This window comes from Anas platyrhynchos, chromosome 1, assembly GCF_047663525.1.
Source record: "Anas platyrhynchos isolate ZD024472 breed Pekin duck chromosome 1, IASCAAS_PekinDuck_T2T, whole genome shotgun sequence".
In the NCBI taxonomy this organism is placed as follows: Eukaryota; Metazoa; Chordata; class Aves; order Anseriformes; family Anatidae; genus Anas; species Anas platyrhynchos.
The window spans coordinates 45,700,298-45,713,929 of NC_092587.1; the positions used below are offsets into that span (position 1 = coordinate 45,700,298).

Sequence of the window (13,632 nt, forward strand, 5' to 3'; positions counted from 1 at the left end):
CAGCAATCTGGAATGCTTGGAGCAGCGCACCTGCTTTGGCAGCAGAACAGGAATGCAAGCAGATTGCCACTACTTCTTACATCCACCTCTCCAATGGGTGCTAAAGCAGAGACATAAGACATTTTGTAGGACCAGTGAAGCATGTAACAGACTATGCATCCAGCCTAGTTTTCCTCACCTTACTTTTCTGCTGGGGATCTCTGTATCTTAGCAAGTTTATGAAGAACCTGCGTATTCTTTTCATCGTAGGATATACTGTTTATTTTAATTGGATGTAATTCTGTAATTTAATCTATTATCATTTAACTGATTCAGGCTTTTCTAAATAATTTGTCAGCATTTAACATTGTTAGCACTGCAAGGGAAGGAACCCAGGCCACTACAGGAAAAGAACAAGTCCGAAAGTAATCAAGTAAGTCAGATGTTTTCCTATTGGGGAATTCATCATATAACTCTGAGAAACTTTGCAACTGCAAGATCTTAAGTGGGTATCTTCAGAAACTTGTAAAGCTGAAAGTACCTTCTAGGAAAAGGGTAAATAAAGTGCTCTTATTGACTCTTATGACTAAGCTGATCTCATCTTTCATTTCTGGAGAAAAAAAATGTTAGGAATATTAAAATAATTTGTAAGCATTTAGAAGATAAGGTCAAGACTAAATGTGTGCCAAGAAGTAATCACATCAAGCCACTTTTATTCTGTGATGAAGCAAAGGGCTTTGTAAACAGAGTAGAAGGAACAGGAATTATATCACAGAATCACAGGATGGTTGAGGTTGGAAGGGACCTCTGGAGGTCATTTGGTCCAACCTTCTGGTTCAAGCAGAGCCACCCAGAGCAGGTTGCCCAGGACCATGTCCAGGTGGCTTTTGAAGACCCCCAAAGAAGGAGACTCTGCCATCTCTCTGGGCAATGTACACCAGTGCTCAGCCACCCATGCAGCGGAGAAGTCCTTTCTGGTGTTCAAACAGAACCTCTTGTGTTCCAGTTTTTGCCCATTGCCTCTTGTCCTGACACTGGGCACCAGTGACAACAGCCTGGGTCTTTGCACAATCCCTTCAGGTATTCAGGCACTTTGATGAGATCCCTCCTGAGCCTTCTCTTACCCAGGCTGAACAACCCCAGCTCTCTAAGCCTCTTCTAATAGGAGAGCTGCTTCAGTGCCTTGATCATCTCGGTGGCCTTCCATTGGACTCTTTCCAGTAGGTCCCTGTCACTCTTGTACTGGTGTGCCCAGAACTGGACACAGTGATCCAGGTGTGGAGCCTCAGCAATGCTGAGTAGAGGGGAAGGAAGGATCACCTCTCTTGGCCTGCTGGTGATACTTTGCCTAATGCAGCAAAGAATACCATTAGCCTTACTAGTGGCAGGGGCACATTGCTGACGCATATTCAAGCTGGTGTCCACCAGGACTGTTAGGTTCTTTTCTGCTTTCCAGTTGGGTGTTCCCCACCATGTCCTGGTGCCTGGGGTTGTTCCTCCCCAGGTGCAGGACTCTTCACTTCTTCCTGTTGAACTTCATGAGATTCTTGTGAGACCGCCTCTCCAGTCTGTTGTGGTCCCTGTGAATGGCTGCACAGCCCTCTGGTGAGGCAGCCACTCCCCCCAGTTTCATTTGGTCTGTGAATTTACTGAGGGTGCACTCTACTCCATTGTCCAGATCATTAATGAAGGTGTTAAATGGGGCTGGATTCAGTATTGACCCCTGCGGTACTCCGTTCATTACTGGCCTCCACATAGACATTGCACCACAGACTACTACCCTCTGGGCCCAAACAGTTTTTGATCAACCTCTCTGTCTGCTCACAAAATACATGTATGTATTTTATCTATACCCTGACTGTACATATACCCCGATTATACCAGAATCTTTCAAATTATCACAAAACATGACCAAAAGCCATCCAGGAAAACCTAGAGTAGATTAAACTGGTAGGTGGTAAGTATATAGTTGCTTCAAAAACTGTCAATATTTTCATAATTTCTGAAAAAATGTCAGTTATTTTCAGCAAAAGCTGTGAACAATTCACTCATTCCATTCTATACAATATTTCCATTAAAAATCTGGGTGATGGGATAGAAAACATAAGTATAAATTAGCACATTATATGAGCCTAGCCGGTAATGTAATTATATTGACAGACAAAATAAAGATTCAAATTAATTCTGAAGAACTGGAAACGATCTGGAAAAACAGAATAAAATTTAATAGGGATAAGTGCAAAATATTGAGCACGGAGTAATTGAGTTAACAAGTACAGGACAGGGAACGGGCGGTAGTTTTATCAGCCCTGCAGAGGAGTTGCTAGGTGCTGTGGTGGAAAACAGCCTGACCCTTAGTGACAATATCATGTTGTTAAGGAAAGAAAAAAAAATACTAACAAAAAGTACTAACCTCATAAATGTACAGTCAGCACAGCATGTGAAGCACTCCTCCTTGTCTGTTCAGAACTGGTACAATCTATGTTGACTGAAATACTGCGTCGACTTCTGGGCACTTTAAAAATGGAACTCATGTGGAAAGACTCCAGAGACAGGCAATACAAATATTTAGTAGCCCAGCAAACTGGGTCTTAGTCTGAAACAGACAGCTATGGGGAGGCACAACAAATTTGTAATATGTAAGAAGTAGCTGTAAAAAGGAAGGGAATAAACTGCCATTGCTGCTGGCAATAGCACGAGTACTCGATTTACGTTACAACAAAAGAGACATGATGGTTAAACTACATGTATTAGCTTCATAACAGTAATGTTAGCAAAACACTAGAACAGAGCACATAAAAGGCTGCATAATTTGCCTAAGACTTTAAGGGTATATTGGACAAATCTTAGGCTTTAAAAACAAAAGTATTTGTCCAAAAAAAACCGTGTGATGATTCTTCTGAGTTTGGTTTCTAAGACTTGTGTATTCTCTTTATTTTCTGCCATGGCTTATGACGCTAATAAACCATCCTTACAAATCTAGAGCTTCTCTCTGCCATGTTTCTCTCTGTCTCTCAAATTCAGGCCTTTGACAAGCCAGTCTGTTTCCCTCCTAAGTAAATTTTGTTGTGTCAAACGTCGTAGTCCACCCAAACCACAAAAATACTAGCTCTCGGGCTCACTATCTCACCTCTAGATCAAAATGAAATATTTTCTGTGTCTTTTTGCCTTCAGCACCTCCGTATGTGGAAATGGCGACTCAGAACATTGCTCTACGGCATAGCCTGAAGCCACCACGTCCTGACATGACTCTCCTCACCAAGCACCCCCCGATCAGGGCTTTGTTTCCCCCTGGGGATCCTGACACCAAACCCGCCGCGGCTCTGTGGCCGCCCTGTACCACAGGCTGCCCGCCCTCACTTTCACTTATCATGTGAGCTGGAGCCCGAACACAGGGTTTTCCTGCCAGATTTCTTTATTTTTTGGCCTCAGTTCCACTTAAAAGTTTAGAACTTCTCTTTCTATGCATCTTTCCAACCGTTTCTCGTCATTCCCACAGTGTGTGTGGAGTTCTTGCACACATCCCGGTCCTTCACGTGAAGTTAGAAAGTCCTGTACACACACACGATGAGTAAAGAAGCGCCCATATCGAAGTCCCGCCTTAAAAACAAAGCCAAACAGCACGGCGAGTCCCTCCTTTTCTCCCGAGAAGCGGCCGGGGGAGGAAAAGCAGGAAAAGGAAGTGACCCCGACGTGATTCGAACACGCAGCCTTCTGATCTGGAGTCAGACGCGCTACCGTTGCGCCACGAGGTCCTGCTGGGCAGCCCTAGGCAGAGCCTTACAACTCGCCCACCGCAGGCCGCGGCGGGGCCGAGGCAGAGCCCTTGGGGGCCATCCCGGCGAAGCCCCCCTCACCCCCGCTGCGGCAGCCGAGCCGCCCCGAGCCGCCCCGAGCCGCGGCGGCCCCTCCCCTCTGCCTCGGGCTCCTTTCCCGCTTCCCGCCCAGAATCGTGTCCGCCCCTCGCCCACACCCCCACTGCCGGCCCCTCGCCGCAGGGGCCTCTCGCTGCTTCGGGGGCGCCGAGCCCAGCGCCGCCGCCCGCGGGGTCGCGGGGCCCGGTCACCGCCCCTCGGCCGGGCCCCCTGCTGGAAGCGTTGGGGCTGGTGGAAGATGGGGTTGTGCACATAAAGGCAGCTCCGCGAGGGTGTTTTCCAAGGCAGCTCCTCGTTAGTATAGTGGTGAGTATCCCCGCCTGTCACGCGGGAGACCGGGGTTCGATTCCCCGACGGGGAGGCCAAACTGTGTTTTTATTCAAAAAAATAAAACAACAGCCCCAAGCCCCACCCGCTGCAACGCTCCGCCAACGACAACAAACAAAAAGCGGCGCCCCCGGGAGGGCCGGCCCTTTTCTGGCCGCCTCCTTCAGGCCCGAACGGACAAAAACAAGCGGCGCAGCAGCGCCTCTCCCCGTCGGGGAATCGAACCCCGGTCTCCCGCGTGACAGGCGGGGATACTCACCACTATACTAACGAGGAGCCGCGGGGCTGCGCCCGCCGCGCCGCCGCTCCCCGCCCAGGGCCGCGGCCTCGGGCCCCGGGCACCGTGTGAGGGGCGGCTCGGAGCCCCGCAGCGCCCCGCGGGGTGGGGGAGCGAGGGGCTGAGCCTCCGGGAGCAACCGGTGGAGCATGGGGGGGAGACAGCCCGGCTGCAGCCCTTTTTTGTGTGCTTTTGGGCCTCGTGTGCTTGCAGGGAGGGGGGGAGTTCCCGTGCAGCGGGGGGGGGGGCGAGGAGCAAAGCAGCCCGGATAGTCTTCGCCTTCGTATTTTCGCATCTGGTTCGTGCTGAGCGTTTCTTTTTACGGGAACCTGAGAAGCCCTGGAGTCAGCAGTCCTGGGGGTGAAGGGACTCCAGCACCTGCTCCTCACCTACCTAAAAAGGGGAAGAGAGAAATGGAAACCAATTCCTTTGAGATTTGAGAGTAAAAGGCTGAAGGACACACGCCGGCTGCGTGGCTCGGTCCTGGTTTTGTCAGCAGTAAGGTGCTTGTAGGTTGGTAACACAGTGACATTAGACAGGAAACTGTATTTCCTTTATTAACTTGTTAGATGAAGCATTAGCTCCACACGCAAGCAGGCGATTGCAATAAGCCGTGCTCTCTTTTGATGATTTCTGCTACTACTAATACTTCTTTAGATAAAAGGACACCAGGGTGTCCTTTTTTCAGACAAGCACGGCTAAAGAACGAGCAGCAATCCAAATGTAGGCGTCTCAAGATGTGACCTGTGCCTGACACATTTTAGAAAACTGGACAGCTCATTTGAGTATTTAAATACAAATGTGTTCCTGAGCAGATGCAATAAATTCATGTTTTATCCTGACAACTGAAAACCATGAACGAAAGTCTCAGAATAATTTCATTACTTTAGAAGTGCTGTAATGAGATGTGCTGGTAGGGCCATGATCAAGTCATGGGCTTTAAGCCTCACGGAGCAGGATTGAAACCAGTGGTGCTAGGCTGGTCTAAACTTGCTGGGCAGGTTCAAATTTTATTCAAAAGGTGCTGATGGTTAACTTTAACCTGCGGGACTGCCTACTGGATCAAGCATTGCCTGCTTGTATGTTGTGGGACCACTTGTGCATAGCTAGTTTAAGCCTTCTCACCAGTCGTTTCCTAGTGTCTTCAGTTCCTTGGTCCCCATGGTCAGGCAGCTGAGTTGGCACCAAATGTGTTTAAGCGGTGGTGCTAGCTACAGTCTGACCTTCCTTTGATGCTGCTCTTTGCCTCAGAACTGGTTTTGCCTAAAGCTTTCACACAGACCTCTCCTTTCTCAGAACAGGACTTCTGCTATCTTCATAACATCTCATGCAAATTTCTGGCATTGGTAAGTATTTTTGGACTACCAGAGCCAGGCTTGCTGCAAATTATGTAGACGTTTTGTTTTGTTCTGTGGCTTTGGCCATGATGGCACAAGTGGATCTGCCTGGGAGTTCTGAACCTCCTGGAGATACAAGGAAAGGCTATGGTGTGACACACTCTTGAAGCATTTTCAGCAAAGGTACAGTGGAACTGTGCAGAGCCCAAGCCAAGGCTCTGAAGAATCTAAAGGAAGAACAAGTGGCCATATTGGCAGTGCAGTCCAAGGAGGAGGCATCTTGCAGTGTTATGAGGAACTTGAGTGATATTGCTTGCATAATTCTCATGGTGCTTGTCATTCTGCAGCAGAGTGTTGGTACTGCTTCTACAATTCACTGTTTCAGAGAACCCAGGGATGAACGGTGGCTACCTTGCATCAACAGAAGAACCTTGCAGTGAAAGAAGGGCTATTGACAGCTGGGACTGACCTCCTCATTTCCCAGGCTTCCTCTGAAAGGCCCCAAGAACGAGTGGCACAAAGTTTGCAGCACCTCACTAAACATGTTCTCCTCTTTGCCGTGTTTCACCCCATTTTCAATAGCTTAGTACATTGCTAAGGGCATCCTATCAGAACAGAAGCTACTTTAGTAGTGAGAGTCCTTGGTCATGCCTCAGCTGCCCTACTCCCATTTCAGGACAGCTACTGTTACCTGCCTCAGCCATCTTACACATTTTGTATACTTTCTTCCAACCAGTGCAATCCTGAAACAAAAGTGTCCATAAATATGCAAGCTCATGCTCTTGCACAACCTCTTCCCACTCTCCTTTTGGCAAGGATAACAAGCATATCTGCTGAAATATGTACTATGACCTGAGCTGGTGATAGTACATAGAGTTAAAGAAGCGTTAATCAACTAGGCTGCTATGGTGAAAACAATAAACATCTTTGCTTCCTCATTGAAGCTGATATGCACTTCTGAAGCTAGTCTTCAAAGACGTTATTGTATACTCCAACCTAGAAGATGATTAACTGCAGAACAGAAGCAGGAAGAGACATTGAACTATGAAGCAAAAGTGTTGTTTTAAAGTGGATGGACTATTACAATGCTGCAGTGACTCATAGTTACACAGCAAATGCGTTCCCTGTTGATTTGTCATAGAGACATGTAAGTACAAAGCAGAACAGGTACTAGGAACTAGAATCAATGCTCCAAGGTGTATGAAGCATCTGCCATCCCTTCAGGATTTGCATACAGCTCTTCCATGTGCCCAACCCAAACCTTCTTTCATGCTTTCCTCATCATGGTACGTTCAGTCTGGTGGTAGATCATGGCTATCACTAGAGTGTTGATCCCTGGAGCAACAGTCATCTGTAAGAGGCCCTTTATGACCATAAGCAGGAGTAGGTCTGGGATCTAGCTCAGCCTTGTAACTGCAATCTCGTTACCCCGCCTTCAGCTTGCTTAGCTGAAAGTCAGCTTGCAATGTGCTTGCCCAGTTGAGTTTTGAGTATCATCATGGATGGGACATTCCACAGCCTCTTTCCTGCAATGGGTTGTCCTACCTCACTGTAATATTTTTTCCCCTTGTTTCTACTTGGAATTTGCCAAGTTGCTGCTTGATTGGTTGGCCTTTTCATTTTGCTGTGCTTCTCCAAGAAAAGTCTGGCTCCATTGTCTCTATACCATCCTGCTTGGTAGCTGAAGAGAACAATTAGGTAATCCTGTAACCTTCTTTTCTTTGGACTGAATAAATCCATCTGTCTCAGTGACATGTGCTCCAGCTCCCTTATCTTTTTGGTGAGCCTCCATTGGGTTAATGCCAGTTCATCAATATCTTTCTAGTATTGCAGAGCCCCAGTGCACGGTACTCTATAGGCAGTCTCAAACAAGACCAATGAGCGTGGGGAGCAGTAATCACTTCTCTTGACCTACTGGCTGTGCAGTTACTAATGCTGCCCAGTATGTGATTAGCTTTTACTGCTACAAGAGCAATTGCTCCCTCGTGTCCATCCCTGTTGTTCACTGAGACATCCAGAGCCTTTTCCACAAAGCTGCTGTTTAAGCAGTCAGCTCCTGGCTGCTGAATGGGGTTATTCTATCCTAGGTGTAGGACTTTGCATTTGCCTTTGCTGAATTGGAAGACATTTGTGTTGTTTTATTTCTCCAGCCTGGCAAGGTCCCAGCAAATGGCACTCCTGCCTTTGAGAGCATCAGTTACTTTTGTAATTGAAGACGCTGCTTAGTCTCTCAAACTAAAGGCTGGGCTGCACACATTATCCTCACACTGCAGCTGTGCTTGCATCCCCGAGTCCAGAAGCAGTGGATTTGACACAGTGTATGCAGGATACAAGGCAACATATTCATGGGTAACAGAGGTACAAAGTCAAATCACCTCTAATTTGAAGTACCCACTTAAAATTTGGCCATGTAACAATGTCTTGAACTAGACCAAACCTCTTACATCAGGGCATGTCTCAGTATGAACTGCTTTGTTGAACCTCACTATAAAAATGATGTCTTCTATTAAATGCATTAAGCTTTCTTTTTCATAAAGACAACATGACTGATGGCCACATTAAAAAAATAGGAAGCTATTTGGTGTTCCATTTGCTTTCTATTTTATTGAGATACCTTTTGGTAGGGTTAGAATATATTAATACTTAAAAATATACCTGCTTCAGAGGAGTCAAGGTGAGTATTATCGACACCTGCACCGTGTCACCTCTAAAGTACTACAGCCTCTGGAAAATTGCCCTGATGCAGGAAAGTTATCTACAAGATTTTTCAAACCAGAACCCATAAAGAAAGCTAGGAAAAGTGACCCAATTGTCAGTGGGTTTAGATTTGCTCTACATATCACTATAACCCCATCCAAAGGGGTCCAAACAGAGAAAGACAAAAACAAAAAAACAAACAAACAAAAGGCTACCAAATAATGCTCCTAAATCAACATAAAAACAAGCCCTGGAGGAGAAAAGAGGCTCTTCAATGCTGTTGTCTTCAGTGGATGTTGCCTGAGTCCATAACAGCTGCTGTGAACTGAATATATTTGGTTCTGATTACTCTTAGCTATTTTTTACACTCCTGCTGATGCCCATTCATACATACCCAGCCCTCTGTCTGCTCTTTGTGTTCTATTTTATATTTGTCTGTGTCCTCACCCTCTAAGTTCACAGCACAGGATTTAGTTAGATTTTTGCTAAGAATTTATGAGTTATAAAACAGCATAATAAGTTATGGGATTCATTTCTTTACAGTTTTTCACCTTATGTAATTTCTGCACAGTGTTGTGGATTTGTTGTGCAGTCTGTATGACTTAGTGATCTTTTTTCTGTGCTAATATATGTTGATCAAACTAAAACAAAGATTTAGGAGTCATTAGAAAAATTTACATCACTTAAGGAAATGAGTGATTGGACTTCCTGTGTAAAGTCAGCAACTGAAAAGCTGAAAAAATTCCAGGTAAAGGGGACTGTGACATTGTATGGCACTGCCTGGTGGATTAGTGGGAGGAGGGACATAAGGGGCTTCCCCTTATTAGCATGCCTGATACAGTTCATACAGTACTAAATGCAGCCACACAGCTGGGCAGCTTCCTCTCTGTGTTGCATCATGTGAGCTGTCTAATAAAGGGGGTCTGTTAAAAACTTGTTGGATGAATCTCAGGGCTTGAAAATTTATGTCCTAAGAACTGTGAAATAAAACAGACAAGAAGTACCCATGCAGAACTGCATTTTCTATTTTGGTAAAAAGCATGAAAGAAGAGTCGAACAGTTGAATCTAGCTGTTTATATTCCTATAGCATGGTGTAAATCTACTGGATGCTCCCAATAAGAATAAACTTCTTACCAGACAGACTCTGCATTCTGATCACTTCTCCCCTCAAAGGGGATTGCCAAGCAATTGTATTGAATAGATACTATGAAAAACTGTGAAATTCAATTAAATTGGGAAAAGTAGAGGCCAGCTGTTTTTAATGAATGTTTTCAACTTTAGAGCAGCAAGAAACCTGAGATATCCTGGTTAAAATCAGAGGATAGGACTCAGTAATTAAAGGGAAGATGGTTGATTAAATTTGTGTACAGAATTCAGGTGTCAGGGATGTATAGTTTCAGAGTAATCTCAGAAGAGTGTTTATGCAGCAAAGCCCTTAGAAATGTTAGGATATGGCAAAATCTGGATACGTTGTGTACTAATATAAGTGTCCTTGAGTAATGCACTTCTGGATACCAGAATATCCCTGTCATGTGCCTGTAATAACTTCCTAGTCATAACTTCCAAGCTGTGATGAAAGACTGTAGTGGATCTAAACAATTATACCATTGGTCTGTCTTGGTTTAAAATATGGCATTTCTTAGGAGCTTGAAACGGTCAATAAATTGCCTCAAAGTAGACCACAATATAGTACCTAAGAAGGAGAATTCTAGAGATGAAGACGTGGAAATAAATCAGGTACTGTCATACACAGCCATCGTGTAACCATGAGGTCCAACTCTCTCATCATATCACTTCTTGGAGTGAACACCTGCCATTCCAAAAAAATGAACAGTGAATCTAAGAAAGCAAAATGCAGTGTAGAGACAGGAAAAAAACATGAGATAACAAAAGCCACACAAAGTACTACAGGTAAAAGCATCACTGACTGACGTTAGGTGACTAAATCAAAGATGTCATGAGATAGAGGCATCACACAGAGAAATGAATCATACTGTAAAGAGGATGTCCATTTTACACAACTGTGAAACATGCATTCTGATGCTCACTAGGTATAAACATCATGGACAAATGCAGGCCAAGTAATTATGATGGAGTAAACTGGACACCTAAAACACAGATGAACTAAAGGAGGAGGTGGTATTAAAACCAAATAGTCAATGCTTGCTTAAGGTATAAAATTAGAAATAAACAGAAGAATCTGCAGAAAGCTCTGGGAAAAATAAATAAATAAATAAATAAAAGTATGTTCCCACATCAGAACTTAGTAATGCCAGAGCCCTTGACTAGTGCGGCTCTGTACATTTAAGAGATTGTACTAGTGTAGTACTAGAAAATCAGTAGGTTAAAAAATGTCAGTGTACTCAGCCAAGAAGTCAGTTTAGTTTTTATCTAGCAGTTCACAGAAGGGAAACTGACTTCACCTTGGAAATGCTATCAGAACGTGCATTGGAAGTATAAAGGACGTGACCTCACTGTGACTTTTCGGTACTTAAAGGGGACTTATAAAATAGATGGAGAGTGACTTTTTGCTTAGGCAGACAATGGCAGCACAAGGGGGAATGGTTTTAAAGTAAAAGAGGGGAGATTTAGATTGGATGTTAGGAAGAAATTCTTCCCTCAGAGGGTGGTGAGGCCCTGGCACAGGCTGCTCAGAGAAGCTGTGAATGCCCCATCCCTGGAGGTGCTCAAGGCCAAGCTGGATGGGGCTTTGGGCAGCCTGGTCTGGTGGGAGGTGTCCCTGCACATGGCAGGGAGGTTGGAACTAGATGACCTTTGAGGTCCCTTCCATTCCAAGCAGTTCTATGATTCTATGATTCTAAGTTGCTGCTTTTGTGAAAATTTTGAGAAGTTTCAGAATGACAGACAGGCATCACTGAAAAATGTCTTGATGAGTCACAAAAATCCAGTTAAGAAAACCCCGCAGCTGAGACAGAAAGCATTGTGAACAGATACTGAAACATCACACTGCATCATCAAGGTACATTTTGTCTGAGAAAGCATTTGGTATTAAGTGGAAAGCAAAATGAATGGCAGTTTGGAATCTTCTAAATAGCATCTGAGTTAATGGAGCTTAGATGAACAATGTAATGTAGGCTGGCAATCTTTTTCTAAGAGTTCAATTAGAGAAGACCTTCAGAGCTTGATGAATGTTTTCAAGAAAAAAAAAAAGATAACAAAAGTGGTAAAAGCACTCTCAGCAAAAGACAAAGGTGACAACTCATTTATTTTAACAACCAAGCACTAGATCACAGCTACCAGCACTCCAGCAATTTATTGTAGTGCTGGCTTCACTGTGTTCCTGATCATCTGGCCACCACCACGTACTATTTCATTGTGCTGTGCACCGGGTAGAGAAGAATAGCTTCTGTTCTAGACAAACCCATGGCTCGGTGGGGTAACAGTTTCACCCCTTCCCCTTTCTTTGGGATATAGGGGCTACACAACACAGAAACCACAGTTGTCTTTTTCTTACTCAGTGCTGCAAGGACTGTAGTAATCTGTGCACACTGAGAAACCCTAAGTGGTCCTCATGGCTTATAAAAGCCAGTAAGGCTCAAGTCTTATTTCAGTAGTTTTTCTTTCTTTTTTTTTTTTCTTTTATTTTATTTTTCCTTTTTTTTTTTTTTTTCTTCCTTGTCACACATTGTAATATTACACCTACTTCTGGCTTTTCCGCTTTGTAGTTTTCCTCACCTTTCCTCTCCCTTTCCACTATTCTTCCCTCTTCCTTTACCTTTTTGGTTGGTTGGTTGGCTGGTTTACTCTTTCTCCTTAAGAAAAAATAGGATGCCCAGCTCTTGTCCAAATCATGAGGATGCAAAAGAGTGATTTAGAGTCTAGAGGAAACTGCTGTTCCGCTTCAGCTGTGCTAGGAGAAGATCCTGGGATTGCCCTCTTTTGCTTCTGATGCAATTTTCAGGGCGTGGATGAACAATAGAATGGAAATGGATAGGTTTTTAGATTTGTCAAATGAAAGAAGGAAGATGGTATAAAACAAAACATTAAAAAGCCTTTACAGAAATTAATTGCCATTTCCAATGCTATTAATGATAGAGAAAAACAAATGTGCACTTTCATAGCATCACAGAACGTTTTGGAAGGAACCATAAAGAGCATCTGGTTCCAACTCCCTGCCATGGGCAGGGACACCTCCCACCAGACCAGGCTGCCCAAAGCCCCATCCAGCCTGGCCTTGAGCACCTCCAGGGATGGGGCACCCACAGCTGCTCTGAGCAGCCTGTGCCAGGGCCTCACCACCCTCTGAATGAGGAATTTCTTCCTAATATCTAATCTAAATCTACCCTCTTCTAATTTAAAGCCATTACTCCTTGTCCTATCACTTCACTCCCTGACAAAGAGTCACTCCCCAGCTTTCCTCTGGGCCCCCTTTTAGGTAGTGTAAAGCCACTGTAAGGTCTTCCTGGAGCCTCTTCTTCTCCAGGCTGAACAACCCCAACTCCTTCAGCCTGTCCTCATAGGAGAGGTGCTGCAGCCCTTTGATTATCTTTGTGACCCTCCTCTGGACTTGGTCTAATACTTCCATGCCCTTTTTGTGCTGGGGGCCCCAGACCTGAATGCAGGGCTCCAGGTGGGGTCTCACAAGAGCAGAGTAGAAAGGGAAAATCACCTCCCTCAACATGCTTGTCATGCTTCTTTTGATGTAGCCCAGGATACATTTGGCTTTCTGGGCTGCAAGTGCACGTTGCTGGCCCGCAATTCACCAGTGAGTGTTCAAGATGTGATAGGTGGTTAACTATCTTGTTCAATTGTAATGGCCTGACACTTAAAAAAGATGCAGAAATGAATCATAGTGCACTTTAAATTTTGAAACAAGATGAATATTTAAAGGCAGTTGAAGAGCCAAAACCACAAATGAGGAACAGTTGAGAATGATGTGCTTAGAGCACAGCTGCTTTAAGAGCTCAACACTACCATGTCTCTGTAACGCATTGTCTGACAATCACAATATCTAGTTGTAGTTAATTTACAATCACTAATTCTAATAAAATAAAAGAAAAAGCAGCAAGAGAAAAATATCAGATACATTGCTAGGTACAATCAGGTTCAGAGAAGACAGGGCATTTTATAACTTTTTCACAGCTGCTAAAGATGGGAGATGTTGATCTGCACTCACTG

The 13,632-nt window shown here is 44.5% G+C and overlaps 3 non-coding genes across 3 annotated transcripts; 1 reads left to right on the forward strand and 2 right to left on the reverse strand.

The window, feature by feature from the left end:
• Positions 1-3,662: 3,662 nt before the first annotated feature.
• Positions 3,663-3,734, reverse strand: TRNAW-CCA (transfer RNA tryptophan (anticodon CCA)). Its single transcript has one exon. It is a non-coding gene; the product is annotated as a tRNA-Trp (tRNA).
• A 409-nt stretch (positions 3,735-4,143) lies between these two features.
• Positions 4,144-4,215, forward strand: TRNAD-GUC (transfer RNA aspartic acid (anticodon GUC)). Its single transcript has one exon. It is a non-coding gene; the product is annotated as a tRNA-Asp (tRNA).
• A 170-nt stretch (positions 4,216-4,385) lies between these two features.
• On the reverse strand, positions 4,386-4,457 carry TRNAD-GUC (transfer RNA aspartic acid (anticodon GUC)). Its single transcript has one exon. It is a non-coding gene; the product is annotated as a tRNA-Asp (tRNA).
• Positions 4,458-13,632: the final 9,175 nt, after the last annotated feature.